This window comes from Sorex araneus, chromosome 6, assembly GCF_027595985.1.
Source record: "Sorex araneus isolate mSorAra2 chromosome 6, mSorAra2.pri, whole genome shotgun sequence".
NCBI lineage: Eukaryota > Metazoa > Chordata > Mammalia > Eulipotyphla > Soricidae > Sorex > Sorex araneus.
This window is the reverse complement of record NC_073307.1, coordinates 26089493-26108295: the sequence shown is the minus strand read 5'-3', so window position 1 is coordinate 26108295 and position 18803 is coordinate 26089493. Positions and strand designations below refer to the sequence as shown.

Here is an 18803-nt window from a genome sequence, read left to right as displayed (position 1 = left end):
CAGCTAAGACTAATGTGCTGGCTGTCTAACACATCACCGCAGCAGCAGCAACAGCAGCCACAAAAGCAAGAGGAAGGGAGATTGAAAAAGAATGTTTTCTTTTTCAAAATTAAAAAATGAAATGCCCAAACCCATTGTCCTAAGCTAGGAATTTATCTAGGTAGAATCCTACAAATGTACAGAATGAGTCTGTGAGGTATCCATTACAGCTCTGTGGGCCTGTAGTATGTGAACATTTTGGTGGGGAGAGGGGCTACTGAAGTGGTGTGGGGAGCCACGAGTCTACACCAAGGGGTAGTCAGGCGGCTATGTACATGCCAGGCATCCACTCCAGCCTCTTTTCCTCAGCTCAGCAAGTGAAAACTTTCTAATTCTTTACAAATTCTTTTCATTTTACTCCTGGAGCGATAGGACAGCAGGTAGGGCATTTGCCTCACATGTGGCTGACCCGGGTTTGATTCCTCCATCCCTCTCGGAGAGCCCGGCAAGCTACTGAGAGTATCCTGCCCGCATGGCAGAGCCTGGCAAGCTACCCGTGGCATAGTCGATATGCCAAAAACAGTAACAATGAGTCTCACAATGGAGACGTTACTCTTGCCTGCTCAAGCAAATCGATGACCAACAGGACGGACAGTGCTACAGTAAATCTTCAAAAGGAAGATGACACCTAGTTAGGTTAGGTATTTGGCAAATTTCAAATGTTACGATATGAATCACAAACTTGTTTTTATTTATTTATTTATTTATTTATTTTGGTTTGGGGGCCATACCAAATGGTGCTTAGGGCTTAGTGCTCAGGATTACCCCTGGCAGTTCTTGGGGAGACCATATAGGGTGCCAGGGTTGAACCTGGATGTGCCACATGCAAGGTGAGTTCCTTAACCCCCTGTTACTCTCTCTCTGGCCCCTGCAAGTTTGCTTTTGAATTTTTTTTTTTTTAACTTAAGAAAATGAGCTGGGGGTAGAGAGAGAGGTCAGACATCTGAGATGCATGCTCTGCCTGCAGGAGGCTCAGGGTCAGTCCTTGGCATCACCTGGTCCCCTGAGCACTGCCAAGAGTGAGTCACCTCTAGCTACTGAGCTGAGCAGTCTCTGCACCACCAGTGTAACTCAGGAACAAAGAAAGAAAATGAACTGCACGTTTCAAAGAGGTTTTCAGGGATCCTGGAAGAAAAGCCTATGCCTATTAATGCTTTTTAGTTATTCTAGTTTTATTATAATAAAAAATAACCAGCAAAATACATTTGAAAAAAATGTTTTTCTCTTTTTAGGAATCCCGCACCTCCCTGATCCACCCAAATATGGTTATCTTGGGTATAGATAGTCAGGGGTTATAAATGGAGAATTTCCAAGCAGCTCTAACAGTGTGAGCATTTAAAGTGGCCACAGGTGGGGCTGGAGCAATAGCACAGTGGGTAGGGCATTTGCCTTGCATGTGGCCAACCCGGGTTCGAATCCCAGCATCCTATATGGTCCCCTGAGCACCGCCAGGGGTAATTCCTGAGTGCAGAGCCAGGAGTTACCCCTGTGCATCGTCAGGTGTGACCCCAAAAGCAAAAACTCTAAAAAAATATAAAATAAAGTGGCCACAGGTTTAGCATGCCATGTCTTCTTGGCAAGGTGGCCTGCCTCGCATCATGGGGTGGTGACAGACACTGAGAAGGCAGAGCCCGGAGGTGCCAGGACTTGAGGCAGGAAGTTTCCACACTTGGAGCACTTGGACTCAGAAAGGGTAAGGTTGGCATTTATAGAGAAGTTTTGCTTTTCTTTTTCTTTTTCTCTGTTTATATAGACATTAGGAGGGAGAGTCCTGGGGCAGGAGAAATCGTTCAGTGGGTAGGGCACTTGTCTTGCACATGACAGACCTGAGTTCGATTCCCAGTATCCTATATGGTCCCCCGAGTCAGGAGTGACTCCTGAGCACAGCTGGGTGTGGCTCTAAAAAGCGAAATGAAAAATAAAACAAGCGAAAAAAGAGGAAGGAGGGCCTCAGAATGACATAGTATCCTCTTAGAGATTTGGCAACTGCATGGCATGTGCTTGGAGAGAACAAAATGTCAGGTCCCAGTATGGAAGTGAGTCTCCCATGAAGAGAAATTTTGTCACATACTGTCTTGAATGAGGACAAGCAAGAAGCAACAAGCAAGATCAGAGGAAACTCAAGCTTTAGAATTAGGTGCAAAAAGGGGGCGGGAGGGGAGACCATGCAGAGGGGGACCCAGGAAACAGCTGCTCCAGTGCCAGTAGGAGGGGCTGTGCAGGTCATCAGCCCAGGCTGCCCAGGTGACACACAGCCCCCGGCTGAGGTCTCTGTTCTCTCCACCACCATTTGATACCATTTTTCCCTTGTTGGGGAGACAAGCTTAATATAAGGGATAGGTAAGTAGGGTGGTGGGACACCTTATTTGGTTTGGTACCTTTTTTTTTATTTTTTGCTTTTTTGGGTCACACCCAGCGATGCTCAGGGGTTACTCCTGGCTTTGCACTCAGGAATTACTCCTGGCAGTGCTCGGTGGACCATATGGGATGCTGGGGATTGAACCCGGGTCGGCCGCGTGCAAGGCAAACGCCCTACCCTGGGTTTGGTACCTTTTGGGTGCAAGAAGAATTCCAGGTGGAAGGCATAAAGGGTTTCCTGTGGGTAAGGGGATGCTCCTCTGGTTTTGGGGGACTGGGCTTTGTGAGGAAATGCTGCACGCAAGTCTCATGTTGCTGAGGTAATCTGGACCACAACACCCACATATCTTTTTTTCACAGTGCACCTGCTTGGGGCCATTCCATTTTGCTAGGTTGAATCTTGGCTGATATTTAGCTGGTTTTGACCAACAAAAAAGAGTTTTCACAAGGTCCAGTTTACTAACTTGGGCAGATAAAGTATCTCTTGGCTGGGCAAGATACAATTAGCTTTATTTCTTCTTCTGTGTCAGTCATCACATTTTGGTGGTGGAAACTGCTAAGCACAGAAAGATTTCTGGGTGGAAATGGAAGCGGGAGGGCCTGAGTACTCTGGGCTGTCGTGCTGGTGTGTCTAGCAGCGGTGGCACCGTATGTGTTTGGGGCTTGTGAAATTTCTCTTGCTGTGCCCCGGAGCACCTGCTGTAGAACAGCCCAGCGTCACTCACTGTTGCTGACTTGCTTTATAAAAACGTCTCATTGAGGGATCTGATAAGAGGTTTATGGTGAACAGTTTGAAACACGTGGTGAAGTCAAAGACTTGATGAAACCAGATGAAAGACAAATGTTGATGAAAATCTCATCAGCCCTTTAACAGTCCTTGCAGGATATGAGTGGGGAATCTCAGCGGCTCTCATGGTGGACACGTTAGTTCTGGTTTTATTCATTGTTGTCCACATAACACTTGGTGCACGTCAGAGTTGGGAGTCAGTAATACACTAGTAGAAAGGTCCATTCTGAGCTTTTTAAAATGTTTTTTCAACACTGAGAATCAAACGCAGAGCCTCACACACGCAAGGCAAGTTTTACACATGCTGAGCTACAGCCCTGGTGCACATCTGAGCACTTCGAAGAGTGGACATGTGTTCTCTCCTCCAGAGGTGGTGTCCAGGCTAAGGCAGTGTCTCGATTAGAAAGTGTCACTTGCTCTTCCCTTCTCCGCTACTTCTTTTCCTTTGGTTTTGATGTTGTTGCCATGACTGGTGCCTGTGGGGGGGGTTGCATGTGAAACTGCAGTGCTAGGGGCCGGAGAGAGAGTGCAGTGGGTAAGGCGCTTGCCTTGCACACAGCCGACCTGGGTTTCATTCTTGGCACCACGTAGGGGCCGCTGATCCCCACCAGGAGTGATCACTGAGTGCAGACACGGGAGTAGCCCAGAGCACTGCCGGGCCTGGTTCCAAAACCAAAACCAAACCAACTACCCTGCTCACACACTCCACTCTCTGTCCATCCCTCACACCTTTTGGGGCCACACCTGGCTCCATGCTCAGAATTTACACACCTGGTGGTGCTCAGGGGACTTTGTGTGGTGCCATGGATTAAACCCAGGTCTGCTGCAGGCACCGCAAATGCCTTCCCCTCCGTATTACCTCTCTGACCCTCTCAAGCCACGGTGCTTGCCTGGGGTCTCGTCCTCTTGTATGTGCTCACAAAACTTTCTCGCGGCGCTGAGAATCTCACGCAGCAAGGTGGCCGGGCTTTTACCCAGTCCCTGTGGGCCACTGGGGATTCGAGCTTTGGCGTTAGGCTTGCAAGAAGGGCAGTTTCACCTGGGTGCTATTCCTCGGGGTCCTCGTTTTGCTTTTTAAAATAGGCTACTGTCTAGAGCCAGGTAAAGGGAAAGCTTGCATGGTTACCATACACAGCAGCTGTGTTTGACATGTGCCCATGGACAGGTTTTGTAGCCACGCCAACTAGAAACCTGAGAAACTGCCCATTGTAATCGCTGGGACACTCACAGCTGCCCGTTGTCAGGGGGAGTAGCAGAGACACTCGCCGTTTAGCAAACTGGCCTGAAAATCGGAGACACCCCTGGGTGGTTGTGTGCATGCTGCTGTTCAGTTTGAGGTCATTCCTGAAGGCCTGGCACACCCTGGGCAGGGCGGTGCTGGTGTGGGAGGTGCTGACAATGCCAGGCTGGCACAGCTCTGCTGCTCTTCACACAGAGCAGGAAATTGGTGCCTAAAATGTTATCAGTTGTTACCTTCACTGCTGTCTGTACCATGCACTTAAGTCAGACCTGATGTGTATTTGAAATGTGAAACAGGTGTCAGTGAGAAACTGCCGAGGGCATTATGCCACTCTTTAATAAAAGTGGACTTTTAACTACATCAGTTTTTAGTCATATAGTAAATCTTCTGTTTACAAAGTTTTGCCTGAGTATTTTGTTAGAGTCAAACAGCCAAGAAATATAATTTCCTCAGCAGTCGCTGTCTTGCTCTCTTACAGAGGGCATAAAATCAGGTGTGTACAAAATAGAAAGCAGTTTGAACTGACGTGAAAGATATTTTAGATTTATGCTTTGCAGATGATATTTGTATGATTAATGCATTCATTGCTTTCTTTTTTTTATTGCTTTCCTCAGATAATGTATGTGATGCATGGAAAATGTGGGTTTAAATCTTTGCCAGGTTTGGACTGTGAATATCAACAGATGTTATCATACAAGTACTGTAATTATTATAAAATTAAAAAATTTGTCATGAAATGCATTGACATAAATTTCATTTATGTAAATTGCTTTCATTAGTATAAAACCTTATTGTAGCTGTTAGGGTTTGTGAAGCACTTTATATGAGATTAACTTTGTATAACGTGGTCACAAATGGGTTGCTTTAAATTTAACTGACAAGAAAATAACACTCTAGAGTTAGGAAATTACCAAGGCATTTGTTTTCGGCCTGCATTGCTGGTACCACTTAAATAGGTTGAATATGAATTAATAACAATGGACTGCTGGCTCAGTAATTACAGGACATAATTTAAGGGAGACCTTAAATAATAACTTGGAAGTATTTTTGGTCTTGCTCTTTTCTACTCTGTTTCTGTTTCACTTCGGTACGCCCGTCCGGTTGCTTCAGTCCAGCCACTATCGATGGTGTGTAGGTTTTCACGGCAAATTTGTCAATGCAGTCTTGAGGTATTAGGGCTGTGACATAGAAACTTGCATTTAGCTGTTTCAAAATATGGATACTGGGCACTTGATGTGGCAGTCTTATCTGTCAGCAGCAAATCCGGCACCGCTCACATTTCTGTGGCCGGTTGCTTGCAGGCGCTCTCTGCCCTCAGGAGGGATTTGGCCCACTGATTTGACAGGTGAGTGTGGATCTTCCTGCCTGGCTTGGGGCACTTGTATTCAGCTGTTTCACCCCCCTGCATCCTTTTGGACAAAACCAAGTCATACGTTGTCTCTCGGTATTGCAGATGATGTGCTCACAGTGCCCCCTGATGTGGGCCGGACGGGGACATGTTTCCTCAGTCACTGAATTTTATGCTACACTGAATCAGACGAGATCGATGGATTGCCTGTTGTCACATCTGGTCATATCACAGTTAATTGGTGCCAGACACATCTCTGGTTCCTCCAGCAACATTTGGGGAGCCTATTGTAATACTGATATGTGTAATATATGTATTGTTTTTTGGTTCCCCCCCCCCCCGCCTTCTCTCCCCCAGGAGGGATCTTGATTTCCAAGGCCTACCTGTTGGATTGCTTTTCAGCCTGAAGTGGGTTTGACCACAGTCCCTTGAGAAAGGAGCCATTCACTTGCTGAAACAAACAAAGCTGTACTTGTTTGGGAGTAACCCAGGTATCAGTGTTGAGCAATCAGAGGTCATTTTATTAAACCCTTAAAACTCGTCCCAGCAAAATAGCAAATGTGGCTAATGAATCTGTTTGCACCATATCCTCAGCCGGCAGGGCAGGATCACGGCCATCACCCACGCCATCCCTCACACTGACTTTGAATACCCCATCCTCACCACTGCAGCACCAGCGGTGGGCAGGCACTGACCACCTGACACACCCTGCAGGACTCCTCACTGACAGCCGGGAGGCCCGGCTCGCTTGGATCTCGGGAACCTAGTGAAGTCCTTCAGCTGTACCCACTGCGGCACTAGCATCCCTCGGGGCCTCACATACGTGTGGAGGAGGATGCAGAAAGACGCATGTGAGTCTGTTTTTGCTCAGTTTCTTGTGGAGGTGGGGGCCTCTGGTATCAGAGAGTTGATCTTTAACTAAAAATTATATTTTCTTTTGGTTTTGGGTCATACCAGTTGTGCTCAGGGATTATTCCTGGCTCTGTGCTCGATCACTCCTAGTGGTGCTCAGGGGACCATAGAGGGTATCATACGGCAGGTGCCCGCCCTTTGTACTCTCTCTCTAGCCCCCAAATGTTAATTTTTAAAGTTGACATGTTAATCAGACACTAAAATGTAAAATACTAATAAGAAGGAGGAGGACTCCAAGGTGGCAGCTTGAAGAAGAGGGTGTGTGGGGCTGCAGTGATGCTACAGCTGAGGAGCTTGCCTTGCACATGGCTGACCCAGGTGTGAGTCCCGGCATCCTCTTTGGTCCCCTGAGCTCTGCCAGGACTGATTCCTGAGTACAGATCCAGGAGAAACCCTTGGGCATTGCTGGGGCATGGCCCCCAGACAGACAAAAAAGGAGCTTTGAGTTGATCCTCAGAAGTTTGATTGATATGTTTCTGTAGAGATCTGAGACTGGATACAGCTTGCTCGTAACGTGTGGAGGAAAACAAGGCAGGGTGGATTCTTGAGCTGGTCTCTCTCTCTCTCTCTCTCTCTCTCTCTCTCTCTCTCTCTCTCTCTCTTTCTCTCTCACTTTCTCTCTTAATTGGATCACCATGAGATACAGTTACAAACTTTCATGACTACGTTTCAGTCATACAGTGATCGAGCACCCATCCCTCCACCAGTGCACATTTTCCACCACCAATGTTCCCAGTGTCCCTCTTGCCACCTCCCATTCCCTCCCCACCCCGCCTCTATAGCAGGTACAAAAATTTCTTCTTATTCTCTCTCTGATTTTGAGCATTCTGATTTGCAGTACAGATACTAAGAGGCCATCATGTTTCATCCTTAGTCTACTTTCAGCACACATCTCCCATTCTGAGTGATCCCTCCAACCATCATTTACTCAGTGGTCCATTCTCCATCCCAACTGCCTTTTTCCCCAGGACATGAGGCTGGCTTCCAAATCATGGAGTGATCGTCCTCACCCTTATCTCTACTGTCCTTAGATGTTAGTCTCATGGTATACTACTTTTTTCATCATCACTGTCATTCCATTGCTCATCAATTTGTTCAAGTGGGCACCAGTAACGTCTCTCATTGAGAGACTTATTGTTACTGTTTTTGGCATATCCAATATGTAGCATACTATAGTAGCATACTATAGTACTACTATAGTAGCATACATTGGATAGTATGCTACTTTATGTTCCACAAATGAGTGCAGTCATTCTATACCTGTCCTTCTCTGACTAATTTCACTTAGCATGATACTCTCCATGTCCATCCACTTATATGCAAATTTCATGAGTTCATCTCTTCTAACAGCTGCATAGTATTCCATTGTATAGATGTACCAAAGTTTCTTTAACCAGTCATCTGTTCTGGGGCATTCGGGTTTTTTTCCAGATTCTGGCTATTGTGAATAGTGCTGCAACAAACATACAAGTGCAGATGTCATTTCTACTGTGTGTTTTTTTTTTTTTGCATCTCCCAGGAGTGATATTGCTAGGTCATATGGGAACTCAGTTTCTCATTTTTTGAGGAATGTCCATATTGTTTTCCAAAGAGGCTGGACCAGTCAGCATTGCTGAGGTGGTCTCTCTTCATGCTTGCCAGGCATTTCTTCAGATTTAAGGTAGCTGCAGGCAAACGCTTCCCTGTCTAGTTGACTCATTTGTCTTAGTCCCACCCTCCTTTCAGGCACCTCGACCTGAAGGTGAGACAGTTTTCTCCTAAGTCACTAAGATCTGGTCAGTTTTCCTTGCCTTTCTTTCTCACTAGGTCTCTGCTCCTGGCCTGCGTGCACCTCCTTTCCCCGAGAATTCCCAGGGGACCATTCTGAGCCCTTCCACTCCAGATTCCTCTCTGCCTCCATTGGCCTAGGTGCCTCTTTGTTGTGACCAAATTGCTCTCTGTCCATAAAACCCGAGCTCCTCCTGTTCTGCTGTCAGACATCCTTCCTGAGGTTTGCAGAGTTGGCCCCCATCACACCATGCCTCTGCCTCTCATTGCTTCCCCAAGGCAGCTTCTTCATCTCTACGTGTTAGCGGTTAGAGCTGGAGGGTGTCCGCAAGGCCACCTCTTCACCCTCTCCGTGAAGAATGGGAAAACCAAGGCTCAGGCAGAGGGAGCACAAAGCATTAGTGGCCGTTTGGCTGTGGAGCCAAGCCCTCTCGCATCACGTCTTTCCTGCCTTTATTCAAGCCCTTCTCCCACCCATCGCCATCACACCCCTCCTACTCTACTCCCATTTGCCCACAGCCTACCCATTCCTAGAAAGTCTCCCCTGCTTCAACACGTATAACCCACTACTGTGTGCTTACAGTTGGTCAGGAGTTGTGCTAGACCTTGGGGATGCCGTGGTGAGCGAAGCATGCACTGCTGTCCCCGTCTTTATGATGCTTACAGTATAGTGGTGGGAGGGAAACACACACAAAATCATGAGTGTGTCATTGCAAATTGATCACTGCCATGGAGGAGACACTTATGTTGGGCACTATTCCAGTGACTCAGTATATATTGATTCATTCAATTCCCTGTGAAACAGAACCTTTTCTTCATTTTCCAGATAAAGAACTGAGGTTCAGATTAAGTGATTTGTCCGAGACCTCCACAGTGAGCAGTGCAGTGAGGCTTGCCCTGGGCAATCCGTCTGTCCATTAGCATGGATACCCCACTCCAGCTGATGAGTGGGATGAGAAGGGAAAAATGGGAAAATCCTCATTCAGTGTGAGGTGTGCAAAACAGGAAAATGTGCTTCCTTAAAAAGACTCATCAGAGGATGTGAAGTGGGGAGAATCCATCAGAGGCTCTATAATCTAGAACATTATAGGGCATACAGAGCAGGAGATGGTGGGCTGAACCAGAGGGGAAGCAGGTATAGAGATTGGAGCTCTAGATAGGAGTTAAATGAGCAGCAGCCAATAATAATATGGAACTCTTAGAAAATGTAAATATTGGGGTTGGAGAGATAGTACTGACTCCTGCCTTGCATACAACCAACCAGGGTTCGATCACAGATGCGTTATGTGGTCCCCTGGAAGACTTCTTTAGGCATAGCAGGGTGTGGCCCTCAAACAAACAAAAAAGTAAATCTAGAGTATAAAGAGATAGTACAGTGGGTAAAGCTCTTGCCTTGCACACAGCGGACCCAGGTTTGATCCCCAGGCACCACATATGGTCCCCTGAACCAGGAGTAATCCCTGAGTGCAGAGCCAGGAGTCAGCCCTGAACACAGCTGGGTGTTCCCTACCCTCACCTCCACAATCACTGTCACTATCACTATCATCTCGTTGATTGTTGATCGGCAGTCAATTTGCTCGAGCAGGCCCAGTAACGTCTCCATTTGTCCTAGCCCTGAGATTTTGCATTAGAGGCTCTTTCAGGGTCAGGAGAATACAACCCATCATTGTTACTGTATTTGGCATATGAATACGCCACACCACGGGGAGCTTGCCAGGCTCTCCCATGCAGGCAGGTTCTTGCCCAGGTTCTCTGAGAGGGAGAACTAGGCTATAAGATGTCGCTTCCGGGAGCTTGGTTTTATAGTCTCTGGATGTTGGCCATTGATGGGATTACATGGTGCAGGGGGGGGGGTGGTGAAGAGACTCTCTCCCCACCTCCACAATAAATAAATAAATTAAATTAAAAAATCCCAAACAAGTGACTGTAAATAAAAATACTGTAGTTTCTCCGCTTGGGAAGATTGGTAAGGAGAATCACTAACAGGATATGGAGGAATTGGGTGGATGGCAGCAGTGACACTCACCAAACTGGGAAGTGTGAGAGAGGACAGGGATTGGGATGCAGAGATCAAGAATTCTAATCTGGACATTAATTGTGAGATGCTCTAAGACATCACATGTCAACTTTCAGGTATCTTTTTTGTTTTCGTTTTGTTTATGCCACACTCAGCAGTGCTCAAAGAGGTCTCCTGGCTCCAGTGGTGCTGGGAGTTGAGCCCAGGCCTCTCCTGCACGCAGAGCATGCACAGTCCACTGAGCTGTCTCTTTAAAACCAATACGGCTTTGGGCTGGAGCAATAGCACAACGGGTAGGGCACGGGCTGACCTGGGTTGGATTCCCAGCATCCCATATGGTCCCCTGAGCACTGCCAGGGGTAATTCCTGAGTGAAGAGCCAGGAGTAACCCCTGTGCATTGCCGGGTGTGACCCCCCCAAAAAAAACAATAAGCCTTTTTTGTTTCTTATTTGTGGGCTACTCCCAGTGGTGCTCAGGACTTCCTTCTGACTCTCTGCTAGGTCACTCCTGGTGAACTCGGGGGGCCATATGGAGTGCTGGTAATCGAGCCTGGGGCAGCCACCTGCAGAGCAAGCGCCTTACCTGTGTCTCTGGTCCCACCCAATCAAGTTTTTTTTTTTAAATTTATTTTTTTATTAGTTTATTTTTAATTAGTGAGTCAACGTGAGGGTACAGTTACAGATTTATACATTTTTGTGCTCATGTTTCCCCCATACAAAGTTCGATAACCCATCCCTTCACCAGTGCCCATTCTCCACCACCAGTAAACCCAACATCCCTCCCACCCTCCCCAGTCCCGTCTCCCCCCACCCCACACTGCCACTATGGCAGGGTCTTCCCTTTCGTTCTCTCTCTCTGATTAGGTGTTGTGGTTTGCAATAAAGGTGTTGAGTGGCCATTGTGTTCAGTCTCTAGTCTATATTCGGCCCGCATCACCCTTCCCCCACATGACCTCCGACCACATTTTACTTGGTGGTCCCTTCCCTGAGTTACCCAGAATGAGAGACCAGCCTCCAAGCCATGGAGACAACCTCCTGGTACTTATTTCTACTATTCTTGGGCGTTAGTCTTATAGTCTATTATTCTATATTCCACAGATGAGTGCAATCTTTCTATGTCTGTCTCTCTCTTTCTGACTCATTTCACTTAGCATGATACTTTCCATGCTGATCCACTTATATGCAAACGTCATGACCTCATTTTTTCTAACAGCTGCATAGTATTCCATTGTATAGATGTACCAGAGTTTCTTCAACCAGTCATCTGTACTAGGGCACTCAGGTTTTTTCCAGATTCTGGCTATTGTAAACAGTGCTGCGATGAACATGTAAGTGCAGATGTCACTTCGACTATACTTTTTGGCTTTTCTTGGATATATTCCCAGCAGTGGTATTGCTGGGTCAAATGGGAGCTCAACCTCTAGTTTTTTGAGAATTGTCCATATTGTTTTCCAAAAGGGCTGAACTAGCCGGCATTCCCACCAGCAGTGTAGAAGGGTCCCTTTCTCCCCACATCCTCTCCAAGAGCGGTTGCTTTTGTTCTTTTGGATGTGTGCTAGTCTCTGTGGTGTGAGGTGGTATCTCGTGGTTGTTTTGATCTGCATCTCTCTGATGATTAGTGATGTAGAGCACTTTTTCATGTGCCTTTTGGCCATTCGTATCTCTTCCTTGGTAAAGTTTCTGTTCATTTCTTCGCCCCATTTTTTGATGGGGTTGGATGTTTTCTTCTTGTAATGAGAATGAAGACACAAGCTACCAGAACCTATGGGACGCAGCTAGAGCTGTGTTAAGGGGAAAATTTATAGCTCTGCAAGCCTTCCTCAGGAAGGAAGAAAGGACCTATATAGATAGCTTGACTTCGCAGCTCAAGATCTTAGAAGAGGACCAGCAAATAGAACCCAAACCAGATCGAAGGAAAGAAATAATAAAACTTAGAGCAGAAATTAACGATATGGAAACCTGAAAAACAATCCGAAAGATCAATGAAACAAAGAGCTGGTTCTTCGAGAAAATAAATAAGATTGATAAACCGCTAGCAAGACTCACAAAGAAAGAAAGAAAGAAAACCCTAATAAACCGAATCAAAAATGAAAAGGGGGACATCACAACAGAAACCAAGGAGATTCAAAGGATCATCAGAGACTACTTTGAAAGTCTGTATGCCACGAAACAAGAGAACCTAAAAGAAATGGACGAATTCCTTGACTCTTACAATCTCCCAAGACTGAGCCAAGAAGACGTGAAATACCTCAATAGGCCCATAAATATCAAGGAAATTGAAACTGTATTCAAAAGTCTCCCCAAAAACAAAAGCCCAGGTCCAGACGGATTCACTGGCGAATTCTTCCAAACATTTAAAGAAGACTTGTTGCCAGTTCTCCTCAAGCTTTTCCAGGAAGTTGAAGACAGGAACCCTTCCGAACAGTTTCTACGAGGCACATATCTCCCTAATACCAAAAGCAAACAAAGACACCACTAACAAAGAAAACTATAGACCAATATCCTTGATGAACACTGATTCGAAGATCCTCAACAAAATACTAGCAAATAGAATCCGACAATGGCTACTGAGCGATAGCGCAGCCGGTAGGGCATTTGCCTTGCAAGCGGCCGACCTGGGTTCAATTCCTTCATCCTTCTCGGAGAGCCTGGCAAGCTACTGAGAGTATCCCGCCCACACAGCAGAGCCTGGCAAGCTACCTGTGGCATATTCGATATGCCAAAAACAACAAGTCTCACAATGGAGACGTTACTAGTGCCCACTTGAGCAAATCGATGAACAATGGGACAACAGTGCTAACAGTGCTAACTGGTTCAGAACTCTTGGCTAACAGTATTTTGGGTTTCAGGCCACACCCAGATGGGCTCAGGGCTACTCCCAGCCCTGGACTTGGGGCTTGCTCCCCTTGGTACTCAGGGAACCACTTGGTACCAGGGATGAAGCCTGGGCCTCCTTTGTGCAAAGCATGTGCTCCAGCCTTTGAGATATCTGCCTCACAGATACCGGGCAGGCCTCTCAGTCTGGTGGGAATGAATGATGCCACTGTGTTCCTCTTGGTCTGGTATGTTTGTCTTGTCAATAAATACAGTGTTTTCCGTCCCTCCTCTCCGGCAGTACTCAGGAAATTCAAGGCCACTTCAGAATATTTGGCCAACTGGGTCAGGTGGTTCAGTGCTACAGCCCACTGACACAATGCTGTTCAGGCTCTGTGGTGCTGGGGACCACCTGGTGGTGTTGGGGGGCCTCCAGGGTGCTCAGGTGGTCATATGGTACCAGGGATCTAATCTTCCTGGTTGCTACATAATTATTTTCTGATTTTGTAGTATGTCTTACAAGTTAGAAAGCAATAATAATAATAATAATAATAATAATATAATAATAAGAAGCTTAAACAGTAAAAACATCTTTAAATTGTTCTGTATGTTAGGGGCCGGAGCGATAGCACAGCGGGTAGGGCATTTGCCTTGCACTCGGCCGAACCCGGGTTCGATCCCCGGCATCCCATATGGTCCCCCAAGCACCGCCAGGAGTAATTCCTGAGTGCAAAGCCAGGAGTAACCCCTGAGCATCGCTGGGTGTGACCCAAAAAGCAAAAAAAAAAAAAAAAATTGTTCTGTATGTTAAAAACAGTATTTGTATGGGCTGGAGCCGTAGTACAGTGGGTAGGGCTCTTGCCTTGTACGTGGTCAACACAGGTTTGATCCTGAGCACCCTGTATAGTGTCCCAAGCCTCTCGAGAATGATCCCTGAGCACTACTGGGCCCCAAAACTCAAAACAAAATCCCCCCAAAATCAAAATATGTGAGCATGTATATATATGTATATATATACAAAAATATATATTTGTGATCAATATATATATACAAAATATATATGTATATATACATGCTCACATATATTGATTGTGGGGGGACTTTTTGAGTGTCTGTATATGTGTTTGGGGGATATATATTTTGAGTGTCTGTATATGTGTGTGTGTTTATGAGTGTATTCTCATATACATATACACACAAACACACTATATGTGGGATAATTTCTTTTTCCTGGTTGTGCACATGCATGCATGCATGCGTGTGTGTGTGTATGTGTGTATGTGTGTGTGTGTGTTTGTGTGTATGTGTGTGTGTGTTTGTTTGTGGTGCTGGGGCTTGAACTGAACTCTACTACTGAGCAAGATTTCTGGTCCCCAGTTGTTTTTCTTTTTTCATGTATGGTGAATATTTTCCCCTGTCAGTAAAGTATTTTCATGATTTTTAATGGGAGATATATGTATATATAGCATTCCATTGAGTAAAAAGTGATATTTCATTTAACTGAAATATTTTCTATAGCGACTGTGATGAGTCTCTGTGAGCTTACATCCCCTGAATTCTCCATATGAATGCTTTGGGTTGATCACAAAGTAGTAGGTGCTGCTTGAAGATATGTAGAATCTTGATGGCTGTGAGATCAGGCATAGATCCAGTTAATTGGTTAAAAATTAAATAAATATCACTGTATCACTGTCGTCCCATTGTTCATCGTTGATTTGCTCGAGCGGGCACCAGTTATATCTCCATTGTGAGACTTGTTACTGTTTTTGGCATATCTGATATGCCACGGGTAGCTTGCCAGGCTCTGCCATGTGGGCGAGATACTCTAGGTGGCTTGCCGGGCTGTCTGAGAGGGGTGGAGGGATCTAACCCAGGTTGGCTGCGTGAAAGGCAAATGCCCTACCCGCTGTGCTATTGCTCCTGCCCTAATCCTATCAACAGTTTTGTTAACCGAAGTGCCTAAATTTTTTTGGAAAGGGAAAACACCCCATACATATAATTAGAAGTGAGGAACAATCCATACATGGCCGCCACTCTAAGTTCATGCTCAATATTCAGACTCTCCTGTACATAGGAAACAGTGAAAGGCGCCTCTCCTTTTAGGACACTTGGTTTAGAGAGCACTTCTTGCCCCGTGCAGTGTTCAACTGGCACAATAAATAAATGAGTAAATAAATAAATAAATAAATAAATAAATAAATACCATCCCTAGATTGAGTTGATTTGTTGAAGTTGGAATAAAAAAAAATCAAGCCTTTCAAGTTACTGGAGAATGTCAGAAGGAAAATGTTACAGGACTTTGTAGTCACCATTCTCACAGCTCAGTGCAGTAGAGGAGGGAATATTTTTCATAACATTTTTTTTTAATTTGAAATAATTTTTAATGAATCATGAGATACACAGTTAGAAAGTTGTTCCTGTTTGGGTTTCAGTCATAGAATATAGAAATGTTTCTCTTTCAGAGATTTTTTTTTTCAGATAAAGGTTTGTTTAATTTGAGAAGAGTTATTTCATAGGAAATTACATTTTCTTTTTAATTTTATTTTTTGCTCTTTGAGTCACATCCAGTGATGCTCAGGGGTTACTCCTGGCTCTGCAGTTAGAAATAACTCCTGGCAGTGCTCGGGGGACCGTATGGGATGCTGAGGATCGAACCTGGGTTGGCTGCATGCAAGGCTCTGCCTGTTGTACTATCACTCAGGCCCGGAAGTTAAATCTTAAATCCTCTATCACATTTTCACACTTGCCAATTTTCTGGTAAATAATGGCTTTCAAAAGGTTCAGGAAGGGCTTCTTAAAAGGAATCAATTTTATTTTCTTTTATTTAGAAAAATTATGTATATATTTTTTGTTTGTTTTGGGGACACATTCAGCGTTGCTCAGGTTTTACTCCTGTCTCTGCAACAGAGAATCATTCCTGGGTGCTCAGGGGCCCATATGGAATGCTGGGGATAGAACTGGGGTCTGCTGTATGCAAGGTTAGCATCCTACCCGCTGTACTATGGCTCTGGTCCCAAAAGGAAACAATTTTATATTTCACAAATAATCACCATTTTGAATTGGATATATTTAAGAGAAGTATAGTTACAAAATTGTTGTATTATTTTTTCTTTGCATGTGTTTGTGGGTATTACTGCCAATTTTCAGACTCACAACAGCAGTCACTTTTAGTGATTAATAAAAGACTTTACTGAGGTCCTCAAGAGACAGCGCAGTGGGTTGAGGCCGGAGGCCTGGACTGGATCCCAGGCACCGTGTTCTTCCCGAGCACCACTGGAAGTGACCCCGACTGAGCGCTAGTGAATGTGGCCCCCAAACAAAACACCTACAAAAGACCCACAAAAACTTCACCCGGGGAGTGACGAAGCTTATGAATGACTTTTCAGAAACTTTGCTTTTGGAAGGATGGGGGATGGGGGGCTCCTTACAGTGTTTGGGCACCCCGGGGCCGTTCCCTTTGGTTTGGTGCTCAGGCCTGGTGAGGTGCTGGTGCTTGGTGGGCGGGTCACTGTTGAGGGGGGCAGTGTTTAAGAGAACCATGTGGTGAACTTTGGGGTCTGTGCACACAGGCACGTGCTCCCACCCTTTGAGGTATCTCTCCAGCCCCTCCAAAGAACTTTAAAAATAAAAGCAGTGAGGTTGGCCAGGTGCCGGGGAGTCGATGCTCCTTGGAGATCAGTGATTGTTGCATCTCGGTTTGGTGTGCTTGGTGCTATCTACTCATGTCTTATGCTTGGGAACCGTGAAAGAATTTCCTTTTCAAGTCTTAGTGCATCATTTTTTTCCAGCTCTGATCAAAGGTTGGGAAAGTAGTATTATATACATAGCCAGGGTTCTCATAACTGTCTTATATTCTTAATCTTTTGACTATTTGTTGGAAATATATCTATGCGTCTTAAATATTAAAAGCATAATATCCCTTAACCTGCAACTGCAGAGTTACAATGAATTTTATGTGAAATATTTAGTTGTGGACCACATCTTCGGCTTTATATATGCCACATTGGTCTTGTTTTTTTCCCTTCCATTGTCTGATAGTGAGGTCATTTTCAGTCCTCGGAGAAATTCTATTCCCAGCCAGATGCGGCTCATATATTAAAAGTAGCACCTGTGGCTAATATCACAGCAGCTTACCATAAATTTACATGGTAACTAGGATTATATCTGTCAAGACTGTTAAAAAACATCTAGATTTAATTTGATTTCCAGTATTGTAGAAGCTATTCAACGTTTTGCTTCATAACTATATTTTAAAAGTTAAAAATCACTCCATTGTTAAGTTTTATAGCACTCCTAGTGCCCATTAAGTTGATTTGTTCAATGGAGGTCAGAGTAAAGCAACTTGGCTACATTAAGATCGGAAACCAACCCATTTGTGACAAATTTAGTCCTTTCGTGTGAATCTTCTCAACGTCGCTGCACTGATTGGATTCAGGTGTAGCTTATGTCAGTAGCATTTAACCTCAAAAGAATGAGCAATGTGATTGGGTTGCTGTAAATTATAGAGCATTTTGCCGTTGCTTGTTTTAACCTAACTGTTGACTCCGCTGCCCGTGGCCGGCGGCTCCACTGCATCTGCCTATAAATGAGGACTTTGGTTTTAAAGACATCTTGGAAAATTGGTTTACATGCCTTTGCCCCTTTCCCTCCTTGATGTGACCTTTCTTAAACTGTTTTATTCCCCGTTATCCTTTGAGTCATCTTCCACATGTTATGATTTGCACACCTGCAGTTATAAAATTATTTTGGGGTGTCATTATATCATGTTGTTCGCCAACTTTACAGCATTTATGAATACAATAATGATTCGTCATAAATCAAAATAATTTACAGGTTACAGAGAATCTGCTCCTACAAAGAAGAATTGAATGATTAATTTCTTCGGTATCCTCCCGTTTGAACACGGGTCCTTAAAAAAGAGACCAGTAACATATTACTTTGGATTTGCGAATGGAAGTTCGGAACTAAGTATGATTTCAGCCTTCTGGACTTTATGTATATTAGGACAGGTAAATTAAATTAAGGGTAATTAAACAAGATTAAGCAGCTTCTCTTTTGGAGCCAGTTGTAGCTGCCTTTGTGGTGGTCTTGCTGAGGAGAGAGAACTCTATATTGGCACTGAGGAGGGGGCAGTGTGGGTGTCGCAGCACAGGGCCGGACCCCCAAGCAGGCACTCCCACTTTAAATCAGAATCCAGGACTTGGGGTGCAGCTCAATGGTAGAGCACTTGCCTTACATATTGAGGCCCGAGCATCACTGGAAGTAGCCCCTAAGTACAAATGGGTATGTAGCCCCCAAACTAAACACGAATCAAAATTTGTAAGCCAGGGAGCCAGAGTGATAGTACAGTGGGTAGGGTACTGACCTTGCATGTGACCAACTGAGTTTGAGCTCTGACATCCCCACATGATCCCCCAAGACCTGCCAGAAATTATCCCTAAGCACAGAGCCAGGAAAAGCCTTGGGCATCAGCAGGTATGGCCCCAGCCCTTCCCCCTCAAAAACAATATTGTTAGCCAAA

The 18803-nt window shown here is 45.1% G+C and overlaps 1 protein-coding gene across 2 annotated transcripts in view; it reads left to right on the top strand.

The window, feature by feature from the left end:
• The window catches only part of PCBD2 (pterin-4 alpha-carbinolamine dehydratase 2), a 66376-nt gene that overhangs the window by 10788 nt on the left and 36785 nt on the right, over positions 1 to 18803 (top strand). The window contains exon 1 of one of the 2 annotated variants that reach the window (XM_055142654.1): positions 6386 to 6623. The exons of the other annotated variant lie outside the window; for it this stretch is intronic. The gene's annotated coding sequence lies outside the window, so the exon portion shown is untranslated. Of the gene's footprint in view, positions 1 to 6385; positions 6624 to 18803 lie in introns of those variants that run through there. 2 annotated transcript variants of the gene reach the window in all.